Raw genomic sequence first — 27,238 nt, forward strand, 5'->3', positions numbered from 1 at the left:
TGTTTGATCTGTTAAAGAATGTTACCGCCCCTTACCATGTTGTCGAATCTGTCAGACCACAGGGCTGGAATGTATTTCTGAAATCTTTAGCCAGTAATAATATACCACTATCGTCTATCCCTAATAAACAGCTCAGACAAACTGTAAACATGTATAAGCATAGTCCCGTCACTACGGACGACAATGCGATGGCCTCCGTCCCTGTCTCGTCTGATAAAAGGAGGAAACGCAAGCAGCCATTGTCATCTATTACTTCCCCTGGAATGCATATGGCCGAGTGGTTACCATTTTAAATCATGTATCTATATGTATGTGTTACCCGTAAAAAAATAAAAGAAAACAGTACGAGTAAAATGTAATCAAATTATTGTATTTTTTATTATCAATACAGAAAACAACCATAACAACAATCACAACAACACGTGTTACATGTTACATCCGCATACACATGACTGCACACACATCATATCATGTTCATTACAGACATTAGGTTGTACACGGTTAACAAAGTCATAAACCTTTTCATCATTACGGGGTAAATTATCCCCATACATTTTCAAAAACTTTTGATAGGATACCCCTTTTTGCATATTAAACAAGAAAATAACACAATGATGCCCACATGCTGTACTTGACGGATCCTGGACCTGTCGTGTAGAATGAACAATATCTATACAGTGCTGATCGAGAAAACGCTGTATGGTCTCAGGAAACTCAGAGTATGAGGGAGGGTTACCGTAGGAGTCGAAAAAGTAACCCTGTTTCTCATCTGTAATATAAATAGCTAGCCAATGTGCACCGGCCATATGCGAAGGTTCGGTGTTGACCACCATCATTGTAGGCCTCTGATGAATTTCCCGGGGTAGGTGATTACACGGTAACGCACCAAGAAAATATGCCGTGTGTGCCATTTTCTGACACACTGCTGTTAGCTCTATAGTATTCATATCGCACCGACTTTTTCAGTAATAGTCCAACAGCACCTGCCGTCTATTTGATATTTCTATAACAGAATCATAAACTGCATAACATATCAAATTGACCGTTGTAGCCAGTGCTGCTCTGAATCGTGCCTCTAGCCTCACATTCCCTGTTCTGACTAGCGATACATGTTGTCCACAGCCCTCATCTGCCTCAAGGTTGAAACAAAATAATGCATACCCGTCCCCGAATTCCTTATGATTAATAGCTATTTCTCTATCTTTGAGTTGACGACCTGTAGCCTGAATGAGCTGGAAATATTCTCGAGTATAGAGGCCATTTCTAAAGTCAGGCTGAAAGGGTTTAGAGGGATATGCTTGACCGTCGCAATATAGGGATAAGAACTCAATGCCGAAATGTTGGAATCTGAAAGGATTCCTGGCATAGCTCCCTGTGAATGCTTCGTTATTCACAAAACCTATAATAACCATCTTGGGTATTTGTCCTAGAAATAGATTATCCTGTGTGCATATACGGCTGCCCGCAGCGATGGATACATTCTTTAGACATACCCTATCAACAGGGTATTTAACGTTAGCCTGGTTTAACGCACGGGCATGTGCCAGCTTGACGCCTGGTGCTACCGATACCTTTTTAATGAAAACATTTGCAGACACTATAGAGACACGGTATTCCGCAGCACCATCGGACATGAGACAGAAATCATTTTTTGCTCTAATGAATCTCATACGGAGATCAACTCCATTAATCATCAGTTTCTCCTGAAAAAACATATCGACGTGTATAGGGGATATCAGCTCCGCTATACGACTTCGCCCCGTATATTCACTCCTTGTCGTTAAGCCTAGATTGAGACCTCCAGGAAGAATCTCGTCCATATGTCCGTGTGTGTCTGTCTGGAATAGACCACAGCCAAATTGGGTGTCTAATGTCCCGTTTCCATAGTTTAGCAGGCATTCTATTATGCCTCTGTACGGATAGGTGTTTGACGACTGGGTGATAGGCCTATCACCCAGAGTAATATCTACTTGGGAGTATAACGTGCATCCTGGATAGTTAATCAGTCCAACGGGTGCTGCCGGCGCCAAGTCTGTTCCATCAGGATTAGTAATCTTGATCCTCAGGTGTAAATACGTATTGTTTAGATCTATATAGTCTTCGCTACTGGCCGATACAAAGAACTCTATGGGGCCACCATCTGTTAGCGCCGATAGCGGGGGTATTTCAATATATGTACTTTTTTCTATCGAAGTCTGCGTCATCGGCAGGGAGAAGAGATCCAGTTCGCTCTTAATGCATTCGTCTGACATGTTATGTAGCAACGCCATTGTTATTCAGCCCACCTGCTATACTAGATGAATATATCGTTAGCTGCCCCTCTAAAACGACGGGTTGCCACCTTCCTGATCCTTTTAGGTTTGGCTCTCTTTTTGATAGATGCCAATCTTTTATTCTGTTTACGACGTCGTGCCGGTGCACGGATACGCCCACAACCTATAGGAGGATACTTTGTTGCTCTTCTGGCATATACCCTCATGCCTGACCCCTGCTGTTTGGGCGTAGATGCAGCATGGGCTATGTTGGTCATAACGTCGCCTATAATATGTTTAGCAGCAGTCTTCAGATGAGGCTTTGCTATGCTAACCCCTCGCCTAAATAACGGAATAGCCATTCTAAAGAGGCTACGGAACATCCCACCGATGCCAGCTCCATATTGTGTGCTGCTACCCTCATAGCCAGGTAGCCCACTCCCTGCTTGGTTTAAATAATACTGAACATATTTGTTCTCGTCGTAAGGCGGTCTATACCCCCTCATCCCTATAGATGGGGCTATGAATTCTACTGTTTTACAGGTCTAAAATGCAGCTTGAGTATCACTTTACCATATGTGAATTTTATATTTGTATTCTGGTCAGACTTTAGATCGATTTCAATATCTCCAAGAGGGTCTCGGGCTACGTGTACGTAATGCGGCTTGTCGAACATGTGAATGCAGTGTCTCCTGCTGGTGTCGGTTATATTAATACTCCTTAGCAGGGGGACATAACTATCTCCGACCAGCTGATGGTCGACAATGTCGCTATATATGAACATGTTGTAACACCCCCCGTGAATATCGGTGGGATGGGGGGCATATGCTGCATACGATTTATGGGCCTGTAGCTTGACCCCTGTATCGAAACCCAGCATAGCAGCCAGTTTTCCTCTAAAGACGATAGATAGGTGACCGTCTCCTTCTACATAAACGCGGTTTCTAATACCTTCATGATGTAGTATAACTTTACTGCCAGGATCATATTTGGTCCAAGTCTTGTTGATTTGTAGTAATAACGATCCGATACTCTCATAAAGCCCACCAACTAATAGACATGATGTCCTATGACCCGTTTTACCATCGTGAACGGTCATCGTAGCGTCCTCGGTAGGAAAACTATGCCAGCTGCATGGGTACTGAGCTTCAATTAGGCCTACTTCATAGGGCTGCTTGGTGTGTATAGATTTTGCTAATTTAGTTCTAAAATTCCATATCATATTTTGCGGGTAGATCCCTGCCGATGCATTACTCGCTAGAGTCACATAGAAACCCCCAGACACCTCCTTATCCATCGTACACTCTGGTTATAATGGATTGTATGTCTCTTGTATGTCTCTTTACGCATCGACTAGTGTCTTTTCAGCTATCCATGAATTGAATGCCTCCGGCCACCCCAGCCATTTGACATATAGCAGATTCTTAGACCCCTCCCTTTTTCTATCTATAATCTTTTCTATTTTATACACCTTGTTTTTAGACACTATAACTTTTTGTAGCTCTTTCTCGTAAAATGTTCCATGGACAGGGGCACCTGCATAGTCTTGCAGCTTATAGACTGGAGGACACCTTGCAATGCGCTGCGATATTACAAAATATTCATCTGTAAATGTCTGCTCATACCCCTTTCGAAATGTAGCTCTGACTTTTGAAATTCTAACCGTGTCACCAACATCGTACCTAAACACCACCATCGGCTCTTGAGTGGTTTTGTATAGCGTATTTAACACTGTTTTCTCATTATCTTTATCAACACTGGCCGGGGTCATTTTTATCGATCTATGATATGAATGGTTATAAGCATGGACCATATCCTGTAGTTTATCCACATATCGTTTGGAGTTGGCAGCTGTTAAATATCTCCACATGCGGGTTTTCAGAGTCCTGTTGAAGCGTTCCACTATACTGGCCTTGGTCTCGTTAGATGTAGAGAAATGTTTGACATTGTACCGCTCCATCAAACGCTGAAAGATCTTGTTATAAAATTCTTTGCCAGCGTCAGTCTGCAGTTTATCGGGGGTCCGCCCTTCACCAAGAATATCATCAAAAGCTTTAGCGACGTCGATAGCCCTCTTGGATGGTAACGGACGAACCCATGCATGTTTTGAGAATACATCGATGCACGTTAACAGAAAATGCACACCATCATTTTCGGATGCATACTCTGCCATATCCACTAAATCAGCCTGGAACTGTCTATCTATTCCACTAACCAATACTCTATTTCTGCGGAAATGTATCGGTGCAGGTACATGCAGGGTGTAGGGATCCTGCTTCAGCAGCCATTTCTTGATATATTTTAGTGGAGGTACTGCACCCTCACTATGCTCGAGGGCCGTTCTTAGTTTATTGATGCCGCCGTAACCCCCTGGTCCGGAGGGATCATAATAAGTCTTATGCAGCCGTTTATCCATGTCGTATGCATGCGACAAAAAACGAATACTGAAACACTGATCAGAGTTATCCATCCTTTTATTTAAAATGTCTGTCCACTCAAAACAATTCTCAGATAAAGCTTACAGGCAGTTTTATTTTTCTGCACCATTTTACAAGCCATCATTCTAGCAGTTCTAATACCCTCGGCGTTTGAGGCATTATTCAGCTTCAAGACATCCGATACAAAAGCACATATACACATGACATGTCCGATGGTAAAACAGTCGCCATCGGGGAAATGGGTAAATATTTCAGCTAACATTTGATCTGTAGGTTTATCATACAAGAATTTCATGACCAGATCATTCCAACCCTTATACGTGCATTTGATATAAGCATTATGCTGGACATATGTATCATTTTCTATGGCAGCATACATCAAAACGGATAGTCTATCTGATACATACTTGCTATCCGCATCATACGCATAAGAAAACAACACCCCCATTATAAACGCCACCCACCAGCAGGCTTTGGTTTGCCTAATGACAATGTAGGACGCCACATTTGTATGGCTTCATGTATCAGAAGCAGATGTTCATCGGACACCCCTTCGGTGGTCATTAAATCCAGTTTTTCAGTATTATAGGTATTGCATATTAAATCACATAGATAAGATTCGACCACACCATAGATTTTTCCGGGGGACACAGTCAACCCTGTAGTCTTCTTTAGAACAGTTTCTAAAAGTAACAGGAAGGGGTGTCTGTCCAGGATGACACAAATGTCATGGTAGTGGGATTCGTAGTGATGATGTGTCGCTCCCTGCAGGCATGAATGGCGTCGTTGACTTGGGCAATCACACTGGCATCCCCAGCAGTCCGCTTGCTTCTGATGGTTGATGATGGCCACCACACAGAGCCCCGTGGTAAATCGCAGAACAGCCAGCGATGCAGGGTTTAAACGGATCTGTATTGATACAGGCCATCCGTCGTCTCTCATAGCAGTGTCCACCTCCAGCTCACTGTCCTCTCCGACGTGTAGGAAGGTCAAATTCCGGTCAGATAGATGGCATACTCTTGAAGCCAGTGGGGTCCGGGTTGTACAGCCTTTAAATCAGCAGTCTCCATAGCCACACCCCCACCTTGCACATGTTCATCATTGACCTGTGCTGCATAGCGTATCAAAAATATACCATTAGAATATGAAAATAAAAAACACACAACACCCACATATGAATATAAGGTATAGCCTATCAAAAAAAAAAACATTTAAAAAGGAAAATAAACCATCCCTTAATACTACTAGCATGTACCCCACCTTCTTATACATTGCTGACATTTTCTAACGCTAGCATAACCCTAAACATACTCAAACACACCATGTACCCCCTCATCAAACCCAGACGACTCAAACAGGCACATTCGGCATTCATCATCAGCTGTGCTCCATGGTTCTTCATTCGTCTTAGCCATAGAATCAATCTCCGCAAAAATTCCACGTAGTGCAGACAAATCAGCCCACTGCATGAAAAAGACATTATCAAAATAATCAGCAGCTTCTAAAACACTGGTGCGTAGAGGAGAGCTACCGACGCAATGCATATCATAGCACTGTGGTAGCTCGTCTGTATCAACACAGCGTCTGAAAAAAATGAACTCCTGTGGTCTCTTCGTATGATAGTTTGCATCCATGCGATGAATCGTCGATTCATACTGAAAGGTCCATTGGAATACATGGGTTCCCGCCTGCCATGTACCCCGGACGCCGTCTAGCATGGGGCATAAATTCTCCAAGAAAAAATTCCATTCGTGAACGTTCAACCGCCACTCTGTAGCACAATCTTTAACATTCAAAATAACACAGCCATCGACCCATGATATTACATACTCCAAGCCGTATTCGCCAACGTGGGTGAATGAATCCCCGGCACTCCGGTCTCTCAAGCCTAAAACAGGCCTCGTTCTTTTCAGTCCATGTTGAATGAAAAGAACACTGCAGACAACTTGATGAATGCGGGGACCCTACAGCAGCCGTCGCCCCCTTTTTAAACTATGTTTACGACCCATCATAAAACATAAACAGGAAGTGGCCCTGTGAATAGGGATGCCCCCTCCACCCCCCACCCCTCCCCAACCGGAAGTGTGTTCAGATAGGAATGGGCCCAGAGAGCATATAGTATATACTACTCCTGATCTAGAATGGGGTTGAGGCGCATAAGAGGACTTGAGCTAGGGAGGCTATCTCCATTTCGCAGTAACTTCAGCTCTTTGGGGAAAGCTTGCCGCTGGACGAGGGCGATCACCATCTCAGTGGCCTTCCTTCGTTCTTCAACAGTCACAAGGTCGCCATGTTGACCTGCTTTACACCTTAATCTTTTGATCCTTGCAACCACCTTTATGAGAGTTGACCAACTGGAAAGCTGGCAGAGACGGCTCAGAACATCGTTTTGTTCACTTGTGTGGGTTGTGAACGATTCAACTGCTTTGACTTCTGGATCACCAACTAACAGCTCTGGTGAAGAGTTTGGTGATGTGTGAACTTCTGGTTCCCATAAAAACTTGGGGCTGACAGCCAGATTGTTGACGAAATATCTGATGCACGAAGACCTCTAGAAGCGTGGTCGGCTGGATTTTGTGTCGTATCGACATAATGCCACTGACTTTGGTCTGTAGTATCTCTTATCAGTTGAACGCGGTTAGCAACGAACACGTGAAACCTTCGTGCCTCGTTGTTGATGTAGGCCAGTACTACCTGGGAATCGGTCCAGAAGAACTCTTTGTCAATCTGCATTTCAAGTTCGGTTTTCAACATCACGCTCATCCTAGCTGCAGTGACTGCAGCTGACAGCTCCAGTCTTGGAATGCTCAAAAGCTTTGTAGGCGCGACCCTCGCTTTTGCTATTACGAGGCAACAATGGACTTTATCTTCATCATTTTTGTATCTTAGGTATGAACATGCACCATATCCCACATTGCTGGCGTCGGAGAAGTGGTGTAGCTCCACTTTGACAACTTTACTTTAAGTCTGGAGGATGGTAACATCTGGGTATGGTGATTTCCTTCAACATTTGTAGCCCATTTTTCCACTCCTCCCACCATGGGGCTAACATTTCAGGAAGCAGATCATCCCATCCAATGCCACGGCGACATAACTCCTGCAGGATACACTTGCCACTGAGAACAAAAGGAGCTACGAAGCCGAGAGGGTCGTAAAGAGATGCAACAATTGACAAAATACCACGGCGGGTTGGTGGCTGGTCCTTTGTGACCACGTTGAAGCCGAAGGTGTCACTCTCAATTGACCACTGGATGCCAAGTACATGTCCATCTGGTGTCATGTCAGGTTTAAGGTTGAGGGGACCAGTGGTTGTTGCCCTTTCTGAAGGGTCTATACATGAGAGCACGTCACTTTGATTTGAGTTGAACTTGTGCAGATGTAAGCCTCCACTCTTGCACAGCTCTTGAGCTTCAACAATACATTTTTGGGCCTCTTCAACTGATGAAACACTGGTTAAACCATCATCCACATAGAAGTTATTTTCTATAAAGGCTGATGCTGCAGGGTAATCAACCTTGTGTTGCTGTGCCAGATACTTAAGGGCGAAGTTTGCGCATCCTGGGGAGGAGCCAGCGCCAAAGAGGTGGACTGCCATCCTATACTCTTTGGGTTCCGTATCCAACTGACCACCCTCCCACCATAGGAACCTTAAGTAGTTGCGGAATTCAGGTGAGACAGAGAATTGATGGTACATCTTTTGAATGTCACAGGTCACGGCCACTGCTTCCTTTCTGAAACGACAGAGTACTCCCACCAAGGAGTTGGGAGGATCAGGACCTGTCAGTAGAGTGTCGTTAAGGGAGATGCCACGGAACTTAGCTGAACAGTCAAAAACAACTCTGAGTTTGTCTGGCTTTCTAGGGTGGTACACCCCATGGTGCGGGATGTACCATACAATATCTCCCTCAGAAGATACAGGGGCTGGTTCAGCGTCACCTTTGCTGATGGTTTCTTCCATAAAGGCTTTGTAGTGATCGAAGTACTGCGTGTGGATCTTTAACTTCTTCTTGAGGTGTTCTAGCCGAATTGTAGCCAGTCTGTTATTATTTGGTAGCGCAGGGGGATTGTTGTCTTTGAAAGGAAGGGGCATCTCATAGTGTCCATCTTCTCTTTGCCTTATAGTGCCACAAAGGAGTTGTACAAAGCGAACATCATCTTGAGACACAAACTTGTCCTCATAGCTCCTTTCACTGAAATCTGACTCCAAGGCCTTGAGCACATCAGTGACTGGTGGCATTGGCATTTCTTTAACTGCAACTCTGTGCACAAAGCTTTGGCAGTCTCGTCTGTCGAGGTGTGGGTTGGCTGACCCTATGATGCTCCAGCCGAGGGCGGTTCTTTGGGCAAAGGGTTCAGTTTCGGTACCTGTAATGACCTCTAAAGGAGCTAGTGCAGATGGGCAGTCGTAGCCGATTAATAGTCCCACTTCACAGTGTTGCAGTGGCTGTAGCTTGTTTGCTAGGCGTTTGAGGTGAGGCCACTGAAGTGCTGTTTCCCTTGTAGGGATGTGAGATTTATCGACTGGGATGAAATCCCGAGTGTAGGCTTGCTTTAGCTGCACACAGGTCTCGGAGTTAAATTCACGAACACGGAAGCCGCATGTAGCCTTACTTGCTATAACTGTGTCCACAGATGTCATCGTACTGAGCTAGAGTTGGATCGGTTGAGTGCTCATGTTAAGTTCAGACACTAGATCTTCTAAGATAAAAGTCGTGTCACTTTGTGTGTCAAGAAGCGCATACGTTAGGATTTCCTTTTGGGGGTCTGTTGTAGTGGACACAAGGACAGGGACAATGCTAGATGTGGCGGAACTATACCTTGTCAGTGCATGTGCCATAACCTTACGAACATCCTTGGTATCGCCATCTCCTGAGGCTGCTAAGCTGCTCCTTGAATTTCCTACAGGCACTTGGTCTCTTTCTATGTGTAGACAGGTTGGATGACGTCGGCTACATATGTTACAGGTGTGACGTCCTTTGCAGTCTTTACTTACGGGACCTTTCCTTAGGCATCCAAAACAAAGACGATTTTCCTGAATGAAAACCTTCTTTTCATCAGCAGTTCTTGCTGCAAAGGTTGGGCACTTAACAATACCATGACTATCATCTTCACAGACTGAACAAGGTGGCCTTGGATGTGAGGCTGAGGTTTCTGGTGGGCCAGAGATGAAGGACTTTGTTTGAGCGTGTGTGTTTAGGGCTTTTGCTCTCTTGGGAAATCTCTCGTCTTCAAATCTGTTGTTCATCAGGAAGGGGGAGGCAATGGGGTTGCAAGCTATTCTGGCTTCCTTCTGCATGAACTCTGTGAAACGAGCAAAGGTTGGATACTCTTGAGATTGGTCTAACTCGTTCACTACAATGCGACTCCATCTATGTGCCATGGACTCAGGCAGCTTTTTGAGGAGCTTATGATTTTCTTCACAATCGTTGAGGATGGCTAAGCCTTTAACGTGGGGAGTGGCTTCGGCGCAACTTTGCAGAAAATCTGCAAACTCTCTGAGCGCTGCGGGGTCATTTGCAGCTACCTTTGGCCATTTTGTGAGTTTGTCCCTAAAAGCTCTTTGGATGATGAATGGATTTCCATATCTGTCCTGTAGCACGTTCCAAATGCCCTTATATGCGTCTTCAGTGTTTCGGTAGAAGAATCCTTCAACTGCTCTGCGTGCCTCCCCTGCAAGATAACTCTTTAAGTAGAGCATTTTTTCACACACAGGGAGGGGCTTCTGGCCAATAAGTGCCATAGTGGATGTCTTCCAATCCAAGTACTCTAAGGGGTCACCGGTAAACGTGGAGGGTTCTGGTACAGGCAGACGATTAAGAATAAGTGAGCTTGCAAGCGCTTGGGTTAGACTCACCTCCTCTTGATTTCTCAACATCTCAGGGGGTCTTTGCTGAGATTGAAATGGCAGGGCTCTTGGATACAGTGGAGTTTGAAGATCAGTATTTAGGTAGTCGGGCAGCATTATGTTGTCGACCTCTTGATTGCAACTTTCAACATTATCAAAGGCATTGAATGCTTTGACTCGTGCTGCTGCTACCTTTACTTCCTTTGACGCTTGTAGCCGTTGTAGCTTTGTTTTCTCCTCCTCTAGTCTTAATTTAACCTCTGCCTCTTTAAGCTTCCATTCACTCTCCAGCTTAATGAGTTTTGTTTGTTGTGTATGTATTTCTTCCATTGCATTGGCCTGTTCTAGCTTAGCTGCAAGATCTGCTTCTGCGTCTGCACGTTTACTAGAAGACCTGGAGGTGGCTTTTGAGTTTGAGCTTTCTGAGGGGGATGAAATTACTGTTTCTGTTTCTGTTTTTCCAAAGACAGACTCATACTCATTCTTATTTAGCGTCATCCTCACTCTTTCCTTTTCCTTACTTTCATAAAATGTCTCGTCTATGTTCTCTAGACGTTTTTTTTATGAGCTCAAACATTTCGTCTGTTAGAGTGCCACATGCATCCATTCTTTGAACAATAACTGGGGTAGTAGTATGGTTGCGGCGAATTGGCTCATAATGTTGTTGCACTATGACGTGTTTAGCTTTAATGTCTCTTTCAATTGTATCAAGATCTTCAGGTGAGCAGAGAGCCTTTAATTTTACTCTGGTTTCTCTTGCTAACTGCTTCCACGAGTCATAGGCTTTGTTGAATGCCTTTTTGTTTTTGTTTTCGCATCTCTAGGCCCTTTTCTGTTAAACTTCGTTCTCGTGAGTTGGACCTCCCCTGTTTGTCTTCCGGGGGGCAGTCTGGTTCTTCAGCAGGTGTTAACATTTTGATGGTCTGATATATTAGTTTGCTCCTTGAAGTGTTTTAATGTCTGGACTTAAATTTGGATGAGTGGTGACTTTAACTTTACGCAAGTACTACTAAATAACACTCAAACTTAGACATTTACACCTTATGAACACTCAAGATTAGCAAAACAATATGCACAAAAAGGGCAAAATGTTATGGACCAAAATACTGCTGGTATTTCACAATCAGACCTTTAAAATAATGAGCTTCAACAGTTAGGGTTTCATGAGATAACAATTATTTCGGACTTGATCATGGACATTAAAGCCATCAAATTAACAACATTCAAACTAAGCATTTAACCTTTACAATGAACTTGGTTGTTTAACCGTTCTTAAACTCTTAGGTTGCCAGAGTCTGTTTTTTAAGTTCTCTTACCACATCACCTTTGATTATGTGTACAGTGTCTCTTGATTAGGGTTGAGCACCGAAACTCGGTTCCAGTAGGGAACTGGTTCCGACGTAAACGGTTGTAACGAGATCGAATAAGAACGCACATTTCGGTTCCTCATAACGGTGCCTGACGTTTTTTAACGCCCCCTGCCCCGCCCCCATGGTGTTGCGGCGTCAACTTGCGTTAGTGCTGGGCACTATACAGGTACTCACTGAATAACGGTGTGTATTTTCGTTAGGATATGATATTTTTATATAGCCTACCGCCATACCGGTGTATTTGATTACACAACGTTCGGAACGCAGCGCTGCGCGACTCTGTTTCAGACGGGACCCTTCTCAATGTTGCGGTAAACAAGCATGGTACGACTACGACTTTCTTTATAGGTCCATGACTGCGAGGCGTGGTATTTCAGGCCAACTGGTAAAAGAGTGTGTCACGGCTTTCAAACATATAAACCATAAAGCCTGGGGCATCGCTTACTTGATGTTGTTTTGATTGAAGATCGGCAGGCTGTAGTGGGTGAACGTGAATGAACGTGTGTGCGTGTGTTGCGAGCGAATGTAATTTTAAAGTAACAAACAAACAAACTCAAAGCCGATGCATGCATCCAAAACTTGCTGTTCAAAAACCAAATAAACAAATCAAAAACAGAGTCGTTATTCGCTTCAAATACTTTTTCTTTTCAAAACTTGGGAATTAATACAGCGCGGTACCGAGCGGTTGAAAACAATGTTGGCGTCTCCTGTGGCTGCCTTGCGCACATGAGTTATATTACTTAATATGACTTTGGCAGTAATGTTGCGCCATGATGCGTGCCTGCCTGCTTTCAGTGAGTAATTAAAATTATTTGTAATTTTAAAAAGATATGTATCAGTCACAGCACTGACAGCAGCCTCTTCGGGTTAGTTGAGTAAATTGAATGCCAACCGTAAATCTTGCATATCAAGTAGGCTAGCAAACACCGTTGCCATTCAACTCAGTGTCCGCTGACTTTCTGCTTAATGCAAGTGTGTGCCGTTTCGTTTTTTTAAGTACCGGTTTGAGAACCGTTTTAGCACCAGAACCGTTTGAAAAGTACCGAGTAGGCACCGGTATCGGATAAACCCCAAACGATACCCAACCCTACTCTTGATGCAGCTGAGGCGCCTGTGGGAATGTGTACAGGACATCGGGCGATGTCTTATTTACAGTATTGAAGATGCCCGCACACCGAAGTTGGACGTCCAGATGCAGCATTGAGGGGCCGTGGAAGAGGATTCGTCGTGGTCGAGTTTCACTGTAGCAGCCCTTGACACGAAATAACCGGAGAGTCTCCGACGGGTGCAACCTTTTATTCTTTTGTTCTTTTGTTGCTATGGCACCGTGAAACTAGAAAAAGTAACATAAAATGGTTGCACTTTTACACAAATATATTAAGATCAGGGCAGTACAATTTCCATGTTTACAAATAAAAGAATGACAGAAAACATATTTCAGGACAACAAAGAAAACTTAAACATGTGCATTATCTGCTTAACTTACATAAAGACACCAAAATTAAACATAATCACACTAAAGGCATACAATAAAACAACATACCTCGCTCCGCTTGCCAAGGGTGCAAGACGACGGTAAATTGAGCGGGAAAAGTTGAATTCACCGGACATTCATGGGTCTGGCCGTTAGCTTGCTTCATACACTATTTACGGACATAAAACGGCATAGAAATGCGACCGGTATAAGACACATGAACTATAAAAATTACACAGAAAACGTTTCAATATGAACCCAACATTTATATAACCAAAATACAGGCATTAAGACATTAAACTTACGTTTTTGACGCGACTACGCGCGAGACACGCATCGCCATGAATGCTGCTGTGCGCCTCTAAAAGGGTACCGGGTGAAACGTAAATAAAAGGTTCCGGGGCGCAATACAGGTCGATACACAATAGGTCCGTTACATAGTGTATTTGGATTAACTTTACTTATCATTAGTAGATTTCTGCATAAGGTGGGTCGAGTGGGTGGTGACTATTCTACGAAGGTGTGGGTCCAGTACCTATTGGTCAGGAGTCTATGACGCAGGGGCTTAGGTGTGAATGTCTGCAGATGGGCGTCTATCATGTATAAATATACGGCCCCAATGGTATGGATGGGTACACTCTCTGACCCGACCGTCAGACACGCTATTCTAAGATAGTATACGCGTCAGCAGCTGGAAGAAAAAAAAAGAAACAGCGACCCGTCCTGCACTAATATGCCGACTGACTGTAAGTATTCATATGGGTGTATTATATTATGATTATATTATGACTATGTCTATGTGTATCAGCTGTTTATATCTGACTGAAGCAGTGATTACTCCACAGTGATTCGTGGGACCGGCGGTGAGCGTGTGAAACAACAGCCGGAAACACGTGCAAGTATGTTTTTTTATTTTTTTTATAGTAGCGTATAATATATAGTTCCATATCACTCTCTCTATCATTATTATTATTAGTTGTTATGGTATATTCATGTAGAACAACGATTAAATTTGTGTTTTCCTGATGTGTAACAGGTTCGCATGATATTCGGCTCAACAATCAAAGACCGATTCTAGCCGACCAATGTTGGAGCAAGCGGTAGTTTTGGTAAGTTGTTAATACGCCCGCTATTAGTATACCTATAGGTGTATTACCTATAGGTATACTAATAAAATAAATTATCTATTTATTTTGCATTTAAAACAACCAAACCTAACCCATAAATACTTTTGTATTTTGTTTTTGATTCACGTATAGTACCTATCGTGGCTAGTGTGAAACAGCGAACTCCTGGAGCAAAAAATTTGAAAAGACCGGGGGTAGGGGTGGCTCTACCCTGCTCCCCGCTGGCCATAGATCAGCCGCAAATTCCTTATAAAAAGGCTTGCAAGGACGCCGCACATAGTGTTTTAACTCCAGAGAATTTTAACCTGGTTATCCAGGCAGTCATAAACCCGCAAATCGCGCAGCAAGGGGCTGTATGGTCTGAGTCCAAACAACAAGTGATCGGGGCGGTGGATGTGCATGTGTCTGCGTCGCCTACAGAGACCGTCACAGTGCAACCGGATGGGACCATACAACACGGTAGGAAATTAATGAAAAAAAAAGTATGTATATATTCTATAGAGTGTAATGACCAGGAGGGGGCTTGATACTGATTTCTTTTTTTCTATTACAAACAGTCCCTGGAGACCCCCAGTGTGTGCCACTACCAGTGCTGACCGCCGATGATTTGGCGGGTCTTGACGACCTCTCGTCGTGGACCTCATCGCTGTTGGACCATATCGACTTCACTCCAGCTCAGTGGATCGACTCTCCATCTACGTCCGTAGGGGCTACCACCAGTGCAGAGCCTGTACAACACCACCAGCCTGCAGACCCTGCATCTGGATCCCTACACGCCATTCAAGACCCTAGCCCCGACCCCCCGTGCATTGTGAGTCCCAACGCTCATGTGGCAGGGGCGACGCTGCTACCAGCCAGTTTATTTTTCGATGTGTTAACTGTTGTAAAGAATATGCTGATAAATTAGCCTTGGTAACTGCGGCGGTGGATGTAAACTCCTTAACCATTGGTCGTCAGTGTAAACTGGGTGCGTTGGCTGGTAAACGTGTTGACCGTAGATTTCAGGATTTCGAAGAGCAGACGAAGCAGTCCTTCATAGCTATCAGGGCCGAGATAGCGCGTGACCGTATGACTCCCCAAACACTGAGACAGTGCGTAATGGTCTTGCTATCGACGCCCTTCAGCGTAAGCAATTGGATGCCGAGGCAGCTGTGTGTGTCAACACGCAGGGCATAGAGAGAATTAACGCGCAAGAGGGGTTAAGATCTGCTAAAACCGCTCGAAAATTCTGGTTAATTGAATCTGTGGGGGAGGCTAACGTCACGGCCTATTGGGCAATGAGTACCGAGATGTCTGTGATGAATGACACACTAGCAAAGCTTACGGTGAATGCTAGTATTTGATTTGTGTTTTGTTTTTTAATGTTTTTTTTTTCTTTTATTTCGTGGAGGGTATCTTTTGTTTTAAACTGCATGTAATAAAACTTTTTTTTCTTTTAATACCTGACTAATTAACGTTTTTTTTTTTATTATTATTATTATTTATATATATATATATATATATATTATTATTATTTTATTTTTTTATCTATTGGCATAAAAAAAACTATAGCTGTACACTATGCATAACGCCATTAGCCCTAGAAAAAGGAAATTCAAATCTATAGACGGTAATCCCAAGAGACGGCGTAGATCTGATAGTGGGGGTAACATTATGGATTTAGATCTTGAAGAGATGGCAATGAGGTATGACGCAACCGGCGATGCATCTCATTTGTCGGCCGTAGGACATGTGGGAGGTGGGGGCATGTGTGCAGAAGGTTGTTTAGACATGCGGGAAATATGTGTTGGCATAGATAGAACTATGCGTGTGTTAATTGCAGCTGATGCATGGGGCCGTAGTATGGCTGATGCTCTATATCAGGCGGCACAGATAAATGTTTCGAACGAGCCAGGGGTAGATGATGTGGAGGGGGTAGAGGCGCCAGGAGATTTAGACACACGGGGCGTGTTGTATGCGGTGGCAAACACCCGAGATGTACTTAATACTGTCGGTGGGTGGTTGGATAGTGCACAAGAGAGTCTAGACATATCATCGCAGATCGATGTATTGCATGGGTCGCAACGTGATGAAGGGGTTGGCGAGGGTTTTCAGGACCCCCCGGCTGTGGCAGGGGGCCCTATAGAGTCGAATATACAGGACGGTGGTGGTGGTGGTGTGGGGGATGGCTGTGGTGTGGGGGGTGGCGATGTTGATGGTGATGGCTGTGGTGACGATGGTGATGATGTTGAGGGTGATGGCTGTAGTGACGGTGGTGCTGTTGATGATGGTACACCTGTGCCTGCTGTAACGGGGGAAGATAATGACGAGTTGCATACTAGATTATTTCCCCACTTTAACGGCTTTGAGGTTAGACAGTCCATTGATCTGAGAAGTATATCCCTTGTAAATTTACAAGAGGTCCCTGATTTGATCAGGGAGAGGCTGTCGGGTGTCATAACAAGCTGCTCACAAAGTGCAGCAGATGGTAGTGTCTTAAACGTGGTGCTGAGAGGCCCTTCATTGGCCTCTGATGTACAGGCTGGGCTCGTATCAGGTGACGATTACAATGCGGATTTGTTTATGGACCATATTAGCCAAGTCATAAAGAGTAACGACACAGGTCTGACGGATGATGTGCTAGAGTTGGTGGTCACAGGGGTCCACAACAAACGGGGTGGGGTACGTTTGAAGTTAAAAAACATTCCCTATGATGAAATCATATACAAGAAGAAGCTAAGTCTCTACACCCGAGTAATACTCATGACAATTTGTGTTTCTCACTATGCATGACACATTTTCTGCATGAGGGGGTAACCGGAGGTGACAAAGCGTCCGAAGAGACTAATTTGGAGGCGGCTCGCAAATTACACAGTGAGCTGGGGTTTGGCCCAGATCACTCTGTGGGTTTCTCGGATGTTTCCAAATTTGAGAGACATGTAGATGTTAAAATCCTGATATTTCATCATAATGATGCATTCAAGAAGCTGGAGATGTTCCAGACACATACGGCCCAACATCCTAAAACAGTATGGTTGTACCTCCATGATAACCATTATCATTGCATAGAGAACAGAACGGCTTTCTTTGGTACGCGATACGTGTGTGAATATTGCTACAGTGCCCATGAGGGCATCGTACGATAAAGTGCAAGGACTGCAGTCGTATATGCCGCTCGCAGGTCTGCTACAACACACACAAGAAGCATTCCGCCATACATGACATGATACCTTGTGAAAAGCTCAAATACTGCGATCGTTGTTGTAGACAGTATATCATACCGCAGCAGGTGCTGGATGAGAAGAAGAAGAAGAAGAAGAAGAAGGGGGAGGGGGAGGGGGAGGGTGACGATAATGGTCATGTATGCAGCTTGGCAAAGTGTTGTAACTGTGGGGAACCGATGCCCAGTGACGGAATACATGATTGCTATATCCAGCCGTACGACAACAAAAAGAAGCGCAAACGCAAGGGTGGTCGCAGGGGTAACCGTTATACGACAGCCCATCCATCAGATGACGATGATGACGACGGTCCATCTAATAAATACATATACTATGATTTCGAAACGCGCATGCATGATGGTCGTCACGAAGCAAACTGTGTGGCTGCTAAGACGTCTGACGGCGCAGAATGGTATGCTACCGGTCTAGATTGTGTAAGAGAGTTTGTGAAACGCTACAGAACAGGGGAGTATACGTTGTATACATTCGTTGCACACAATGCATCGGGCTTTGACAACTATATCGTCCTGGATTACATGTCCAAGCAGGGTATTAAACCCCTTTTAGTCATGAAGGGTAGCAGAGTCATTTTGATGCGTGATGACGCCTACCAGCAGAGATGGGTCGACTCATTTAGCTTTTTGCCCATGCGATTGGCTAATGCACCGGATGCGTTGGATTTTTACGATATGGTGAAAGGTAATTTTCCTCATAAATTCAACACACGGGCCAACGAGTCTTATGTCGGTGCCTACCCTGAGATCTCATATTATGGATATGATTCCATGACTAGCGATCAAAAGACAGATTTCGCTATATGGTACAGATCTGTACGACACAAAAAATTTGACTTTCAGAAACAGCTACGCAATTACTGTGTCAACAATGTGAGGATCCTGCACACGGCGTGTGTGATCTACAGGGAGAATTTCATAGAGTGTGCCACTATAGACCCCTTGGCCTATGCCACTCTGGCTTCGGCGTGCATGGCCACCTTCAAAAAGTCGTTCTTGGAGAAAAACGTCCTGGCATTGACCTACGAGGGGGTCTATCAGCAAAAGCAAAAGTCGTTCTCATGTGCATCCATCCAGTGGCTTGAATATCTATCCCACTCCAATAACCTGGAGATTCGGCATGCTCTCAACCACGGAGAGGCTAAATATGGACCATTCTTCCTAGACGGACATGCTCCGTCTATAAACACAGCCTATGAATTTGCAGGATGCTTTTATCATGGGTGTGAACATTGCTACAATGCTGGGCACCAGAACCCTGTCCTCAAGAAGACCTATGGCGAATTGTGGGTGCAGTTTCACCTCAAAGTCAAGGCCCTCAAAAGAGATCATGGTTTAAGAGTCGTGGTCATGTGGGAGTATGAGTGGCACCGACTGAAAAAGACCAATGCTGCAGTGCAGGCATTCTTGGCTACTCTGAAGATACAACCTAGGATTGATCCTCGCGACTCTCTCTATGGGGGTCGCACCAATGCCATCAAAATGTATCACAAGGCCGAGCCCGGTGAGAAAATACGCTACTATGACTTTACCTCTATCTACCCCACAGTACAGGCTCGCTGTCCTTATCCTGTAGGGCACCCCCAGATGATTTTCAGGGATTTTGGTCCTTTGGATGGGTATTTCGGCATCATCAAATGCACTGTGTTGCCCCCCAGAGGTCTTTACCATCCTGTGCTCCCTTACAGATGTCATGGGAAGCTGATGTTCCCCCTCTGTGGTACACGTGCCACTGAGCTCATTCAGACAGACGCGTGTCATCACTGCAACGATGAACGGGCTCTGACAGGCACCTGGGTGGCTTTTGAGTTACAAAAAGCAGTTGAAATGGGTTATGTGTTAATCCAGATGCATGAGGTGTGGCACTACCCCAAACGGTCAAAGACTCTGTTTAAATGGTATGTCAAAACGTTTCTCAAGCGTAAACAGCAGGCTTCAGGATACCCAAGCACAGTGGATACTGCGGAGAAACAGCAGGTGTATGTGCAAAACTACCTGGCAAAGGAAGGCATACAGCTGGATCACGACAACATGTGTGTGAACAAGGCCATGCGTAATTGCAACAAGTTGATTCTAAACAGTCTGTGGGGTCGCTTTTCACTACGCCCAGACCTACCCACTTGCGAGCAAATTTCTGAACCTGAAAGGTTCACTCAGCTCATGTTTAGCGATAGCAATCACATTAGTCACTTTTGCTTTATCTCTGATGATGTGGCCCTTGTACAATGGAAACACGTAGATGCACGTCTCGCAAGGGCGGATGTCAACGTGATTGTGGGGGCCTTGACTACCGCCCATGCCAGGCTCATGCTCTACGATCTTCTAGACAAACTACAGGAGCGTGTCCTCTATTGTGACACAGACAGCATCATTTTTGTTTCTAAGGAGGGTGATTGGGTGACTTGACCGACGAGATAAATGATGGTGATCTGTATGGTACCGAACAGGAGGATTAGCGAATATGTCTCAACAGGTCCTAAAAGCTATGCTTACCACACCCGTCACCACAAGTCTGTCGTCAAAAGCAAAGGGGTGACTTTAAATGCATGCTAAAGTGGTCACCCAGCAGACACTCAAATGTCTATTGGATGATTTTGTCAGCCATCGGCCTCAAACCCTCAACGTCACCACCACTGTAGATACCATCCAGCGAGATAAGACTAAGTTTACATTAGGGTTAGGGTGGTTTACAACAAACGCAGGGTCTTCCCCGACTACACCACGCTTCCTTACGGCTATTAACCATTTTGTTTATTGTTTTTCACTTTTTCACATGATCCATGTTTTTTCTTCTTCTTCTTTATACATATTGTTTTCATATTATCCATGTTTTTATTAATTTTGTATTTTTGAGGTGGTATGCATATTGTGTTAAGAAAATCAAATCATACTATACTATAATCATGTTATTAACTATTTTGTTTTTTATTGTTTTCAAATGATCCATGTTCTCTTCTTTCATCTTTTTATTTTAATCATTTCTGTATTTTGGGGGGTATTCATATTGTGATACAAGAAATTCAATTTCTTCATTCATTTTTAAGCATCATGTATTAATGATGAATGACTGTGTTAATAATCATATCGGTGTTAATAAAGAATGTTAACTGTCAAATGTTTCACGGTTCTATGGTCACAATACAGCCGTCCATCATAGGGGATGCACACAGACCGCAGAGATGGCTGTTGTACACACTACGTTCGACCCTAGACTTCAACACCCGTTCAGCATGGTAGTATCGGGACCTTCAAACAGCGGCAAAACCTGCTTTATCAAATGATAAAGCAAAACCTGCTTTATCATTGAAAATATGGATCGTTATTCTCAGAAAAGATTGAAAATATAGTATATGTTTATTCATGCTGGCAGCCCATATATGATGATTTGCTTAAAATAAGGAACATTCACTTTGTAGAAGGGATCCCCAAATCTCTATGTGATGATGCAATCTTACCAGTCCATACTAGAAATCTGCTCATTATTGACGACTTGATGAACGATGCATGCAATAATATAGAGGTTCAGTATGTTTTTACCAAATATGTACACCATCGTAATCTCAGTTGTATGTATCTGGTCCAGAATTTATTTATGCAGGGTAAAACCAGCCGTACAATTAATCTGAATACCAATTACATGGTTTTGTTTAAGAACCCTCGTGACAAATATCAGATGCTATATGTTGATAGCCAAACAGATGTTTCCATGCAAGACAAAATATTTTCTAGAAGCCTTTAACGATGCTACCGACATGCCTTACGGCTATCTGCTTGTAGACTTTAAAGCCATGACCCCAGACAACATGAGGCTTAGAACAGATATATTATCAGACCGGCATGTTGTATACACTCAGAGAGCAAAGAGATTAGCCAAAAGACCATGTCCTCGCGTATAAGTAGAAATCGTGAGCGTCTTAAGCAGCTATATAAAGCACCTCCGGCACAACGTAAAGTTATCCTCAGGACGGCCAACGCCGACTTTATCAACTCGCTGTGTGAAATAGCCTTGAACATTTTACAAGGCAAAATACCTCTGACCCCACACCAGCATACAAAATTGCGTAGACGAAAGAAGGACCTCAGGATACTCGCCAATAAAAATGTACTGATATCTAGAAAGAAAAGACTGATCAATCAGACTGGTGGATTTCTTTTACCCCTGCTGTCTGTGGCTATACCGTTGTTTACAAGTCTGTTCTCAAGAGGAGGGTGATTATAATGGATCATACGCACAAGATGTATCTAGTTCCTCAACATCAACTCGATGCCTTAAAGCATATCCACCCCAGGGATTCTGTTAGACAGCTGAAAATGATCTGGATATGGCCATTGCGACGGTGTTGAACACTCCCGATACAGACCTAAACGAAAAAGCTGCCAGGTACGGTGCTGTCCTGCAGCGTTATCTATCCATGGTAAAGCAAGGGCAGCGCGAGCATGGAGAATTAACTCTGTCACATGCTGAGGGGGACCCAGCTCATACACCTATGGTGGCGCAGCGTGGTGATGATGATAATGATGCCAGCGGCGATCATTACCCCCCCCCCCCCCCCCCCCCCCCCCCCGTCAACAATCGTTCCGGACCCCCCCCCCCCCCCCCCCCCCCCCCCCGTCAACAATCTGGCGCAGGGGGTCCATCAGTACCGATAGTATAGGGGCCCAGGATTTGGTGCTACGGCCCTGCCCGTCAGAGGCAAGAGCAACGCCAGACATATCCTGGACTCTTTAAAGAAATCAAAAAATGTCTCATGGACGGACAAGGGGGAGATCATATTACAAGGCGAAACTATTAAGGGGTCCCATATGTTTGATCTGTTAAAGAATGTTACCGCCCCTTACCATGTTGTCGAATCTGTCAGACCACAGGGGTGGAATGTATTTCTGAAATCTTTAGCCAGTAATAATATACCACTATCGTCTATCCCTAATAAACAGCTCCGACAAACTGTTCACATGTATAAGCATAGTCCCGTAACTACGGACGACATTGCGATGGCCGCCGTGCCTGTCTCATCTGGTAAAAGGAGGAAACGCAATCAGCCATTGTCATCTATTACCTCCCCTGGAATGCATATGGCCGAATGGTTACCATTTTAAATTATGTATCTAATTGTATGTGTTATAGCCGTAAAAATAAAAGAAAACAGTACGACTAAAATGTAATTAAATTATTGTATTTTTATTATCAATGCAAAAAAAAAAAAAGCACAACAGCAACAACGACACATGTTACATGTTACATCCACATACACATGACTGCACACACATCATATCATGTTCATTACAGACATTAGGTTGTACACGGCTAACAAAGTCATAAACCTTTTCATCATTACGGGGTAAATTATCCCCATACAGTTTCAAAAACTTGTGATAGGATACACCTTTTTGCATATTAAACAAGAAAAAAACACAATGATGCCCACATGCTGTACTTGACGGATCCTGGGCCTGTTGTGTAGAATGAACTACATCTATACAGTGTTGATCGAGAAAACACTGTATGGTCTCAGGATGGGTTGCCGTAGGAGTCGAAAAAGTATCCCTGTCTCTCAGCCGTAATATAAATAGCTAGCCAATGGGCACCGGACATATGTGAAGGTTCGGTGTTGACCACCATCATTGCAGGCCTCTGATGAATTTCCCGGGGTAGGTGATTACACGGTAACGCGCCAAGAAAATATGCCTTGTGTGCCATTTTCTGACACACTGCTGTTAGCTCTATAGTATTCATATCGCACCACCTTTTTCAGTAATAGTCCAACAGCACCTGCCGTCTATTTGATATTTCTATAACAGAATTATAAACTGCATAACATATCAAATTGACCGTTGTAGCCAATGCTGCTCTGAATCGTGCCTCTAGCCTCACATTCCCTGTTCTGACTAGCGATACATGTTGTCCACAGCCCTCATCTGCCTCAAGGTTGAAACAAAATAATGCATACCCGTCCCCGAATTCCTTATGATTAATGGCTATTTCTCAATCTTTGAGCTGACGACCTGTAGCCTGAATGAGCTGAAAATATTCTCGGGTATACAGACCGTTTCTAAAGTCAGGTTGAAAGGGTTTAGAGGGATAGGCTTGACCGTCGCAATATAGGGATAAGAACTCAATGCCGAAATGCTGGAATCTGAAAGGATTCCTACCATAGCTCCCTGTGAATGCTTCGTTATTCACAAAACCTATAATAACCATCTTGGGTATTTGTCCTAGAAATAGATTATCCTGTGTGCATATACGGCTGCCAGCAGCGATGGATACATTCTTTAGACATACCCTATCAACGGGGTATTTAACGTTAGCTTGGTTTAACGCACGGGCATGTGCCAGCTTGACGCCTGGTGCTACCTCTATAGTGTCTATACATTTGCAGACACTATAGAGACACGGTATTCCACAGCACCATCGGACATGAGACAGAAATCATTTTTTGCTCTAATGAATCTCATGCGGAGATCAACTCCGTTAATCAACAGTTTCTCCTGAAAAAACATATCGACGTCTATAGGGGATATCAGCTCCACTATACGACTTCGCCCCGTATATTCACTCCTAGTCGTTAAGCCAAGATTGAGGCCTCCAGGAAGAATATCGTCCATATGTCCGTGTGTGTCTTTCTGGAATAGACCACAGCCAAATTGGGTGTCTAATGTTCCGTTTCCATAGTTTAGCAGACATTCTATTATGCCTCTGTACGGATAGGTGTTTGAAGACTGGGTGATAAGCCTATCACCCAGAGTAATATCTACTTTGGAGAATAACGTGCATCCTGGATAGTAAATCAGCCCCACGGCGGCCGCCGGAGCCAGGTCTGTTCCATCAGGATTAGTAATCTTGGCACACAGGTGTAAATACGTATTGTTCAAATCTATATAGTCTTCGCTACTGGCCGATACAAAGAACTCTATGGGTCCACCATCTGTTAGCGCCGATAGCGGTGGTATTTCAATATATGTACTTTTTTCTATCGAAGTCTGCGTCATCGGCAATGAGAAGAGGTCCAGTTTGCTCTTAATGCATTCATCGGACAGGCTATCTAGCAACGCCATTGTTATTCAGCCCTTGTTATTCTAGTCTAAATGAATATATCGCTAGCAGCCCCTCTAAAACGACGGTTTGCCACCTTCCTGATCCCTTTAGGTTTGGCTCTTTTTTTGATAGATGCCAATCTTTTATTCTGTTTACGACGTCGTGTAGGTGCACGGGTACGCCCACAACCTCTAGGAGGATACTTTGTTGCTCTTCTGGCATATACCCTCATGCCTGACCCCTGCTGTTTGGGCGTAGATGCAGCATGGGCTATGTTGGTCATAACATCGCCTATAATATGTCTAGCAGCAGTCTTCAGATGAGGCTTTGCTATGCTAACCCCTCGCCTAAATAACGGAATAGCCATTCTAAAGGTGCGGCCACACCAGACGCGTATCTCGCGTACTTCGCGTATGAAATCGCCATTTTTTCCATAGGGAACCATTGGTTTACGCGCGTATTACGCGTTTCACGCGTATAAGCAACATTTTACGCGCGTATAGCGCGTATGTGGCGCGTATATTTACGCGCAATACGCGCGTATATCGCGTACATTTCAAGAGTTCAAAAAATTGAACTTTTTACGCGAAGTACGCGAGATACGCGTCTGACGAGACACGCATTGCCCAATCAGCGTTGAGCTTGACCCGACGTCACTGGCAGAGAGTAGTGAGCTTGGACAGAAGCATACGGCCGACATCTTTCTTTATTCTGTGTGGAAATAGTAACATAGTTACGCCATTAAATGCTTTTATGGAAACATTTCTAGCGAGAAATGTGCATTTTACTTTCATAATGTTCGCTCGGTGAATGTGAAGGATGTTTGGTTTGATAGTTATGACGAAGAGGGAACGCTCCGTTCACTTGCATGGACAGAGTCTCTGGTTACTAAGCAACCTCAACGTCTTGGCGGACTATATATCTGCTGATCAACACTACGAATGCTGGAAACACACCAGACACACCATGTGAAGTTATTTAACCCGATTATTGTTATTTATATCCGAGATTATTTAATCTAACCCGATCTAAACTCTATCACCCAAACACGGCGGCGTTTGGGTTTCCTACCTCGGACTCCAGCGCAGTTTATCCTGGGGCAACACACACACACACACACACACACCCAACCGTGGGGAGCCTCATCCTGGGGTAAGACACACACACAGACACACACAGCCACGGCCGACAACTTTCTTTATTCTGGGTGGAAATAGTAACATAGTTACGCCATTAAATGCGTTTATGGAAACATTTTTAGCGAGAAATGTGCATTTTACTTTCGTAATGTTCGCTCGGTGAATGTGAAGGATGTTTGGTTTGATAGTTATGACGAAGAGGGAACGCTCCGTTCACTTGCATGGACATGGACTCATCTAGGCGAGTGATGTAGGCGCGTATGGCGCGTATTGCGCGTATTTGACCATTTTTGACACAAAATGGTCAAGCAACATTTTACACGCGTATCTCGCGTAAAAATTACGTGAGATACGCGTCTGGTGTGGCCGCGCCTTAAAGAGGCTGCGGAACATCCCTCCAATGCCAGCTCCATATTGTGTGCTGCTACCCTCATAGCCAGGCAGTCCGCTCCCTGCTTGGTTTAAATAATACTGAACATATTTGTTCTCGTCGTAAGGTGGTCTATACCCTCTCATCCCTATAGATGGTGCTATGAATTCTGCTGTTTTACAGGTCTAAAATGCAGCTTGAGTATCACTTTACCATAAGTGAATTTTATATTTGTATTCTGGTCAGACTTTAGATCGATTTCAATATCTCCAAGGGGGTCTCGGGAAACGTGTACGTAATGTGGCTTGTCGAACATGTGAATGCGGTGTCTCCTGCGAGTGTCGGTTATATTAATACTCCTTAGCAGGGGTACATAGCTATCTCCTACCAGCTGATGGTCGACAATTTCGCTATATATGAACATGTTGTAACAACCCCCATGAATGTCGGTGGGGTGGGGGGCATATGCAGCATTCGACTTATGGGCTGATTGCTTGACCCCTGCATTGAAACCCAGCATAGCAGCCAATTTTCCTCTCAAGACGATAGCTAGGTGATCGTCTCCTTCTACATATCTGCGGTTTCTAATAACTTCATGATGTAGTATAATACTACCAATGGCAGCATATTTGGCCCAAGTCTTATTGGTTTGTAGTAATAACGAACCGATACTATCATAAAGCCCACCAACTAATAGACATGATGTCATATGACCCGTTTTACCATCGATAACGGTCATCGTAGCGTCCTCGGTAGGAAAGCTATGCCAGCTGCATGGGTACTGAGCTTCAATTAGGCCTACTTCATAGGGCTGCTTGGTGTGTATAGTTTTTGCTAATTTAGTTCTAAAATTCCATATCTTATTTTGCGGGTAGATCCCTGCCGATGCATTACTAGCCAGAGTCACATAGAAACCCCCAGACACCTCCTTATCCATCGTACACTCTGGCTATACTGGATTGTATGCAGAGCCGGA

Source organism: Gadus morhua, chromosome 1, assembly GCF_902167405.1.
Source record: "Gadus morhua chromosome 1, gadMor3.0, whole genome shotgun sequence".
Taxonomy (NCBI): domain Eukaryota; kingdom Metazoa; phylum Chordata; class Actinopteri; order Gadiformes; family Gadidae; genus Gadus; species Gadus morhua.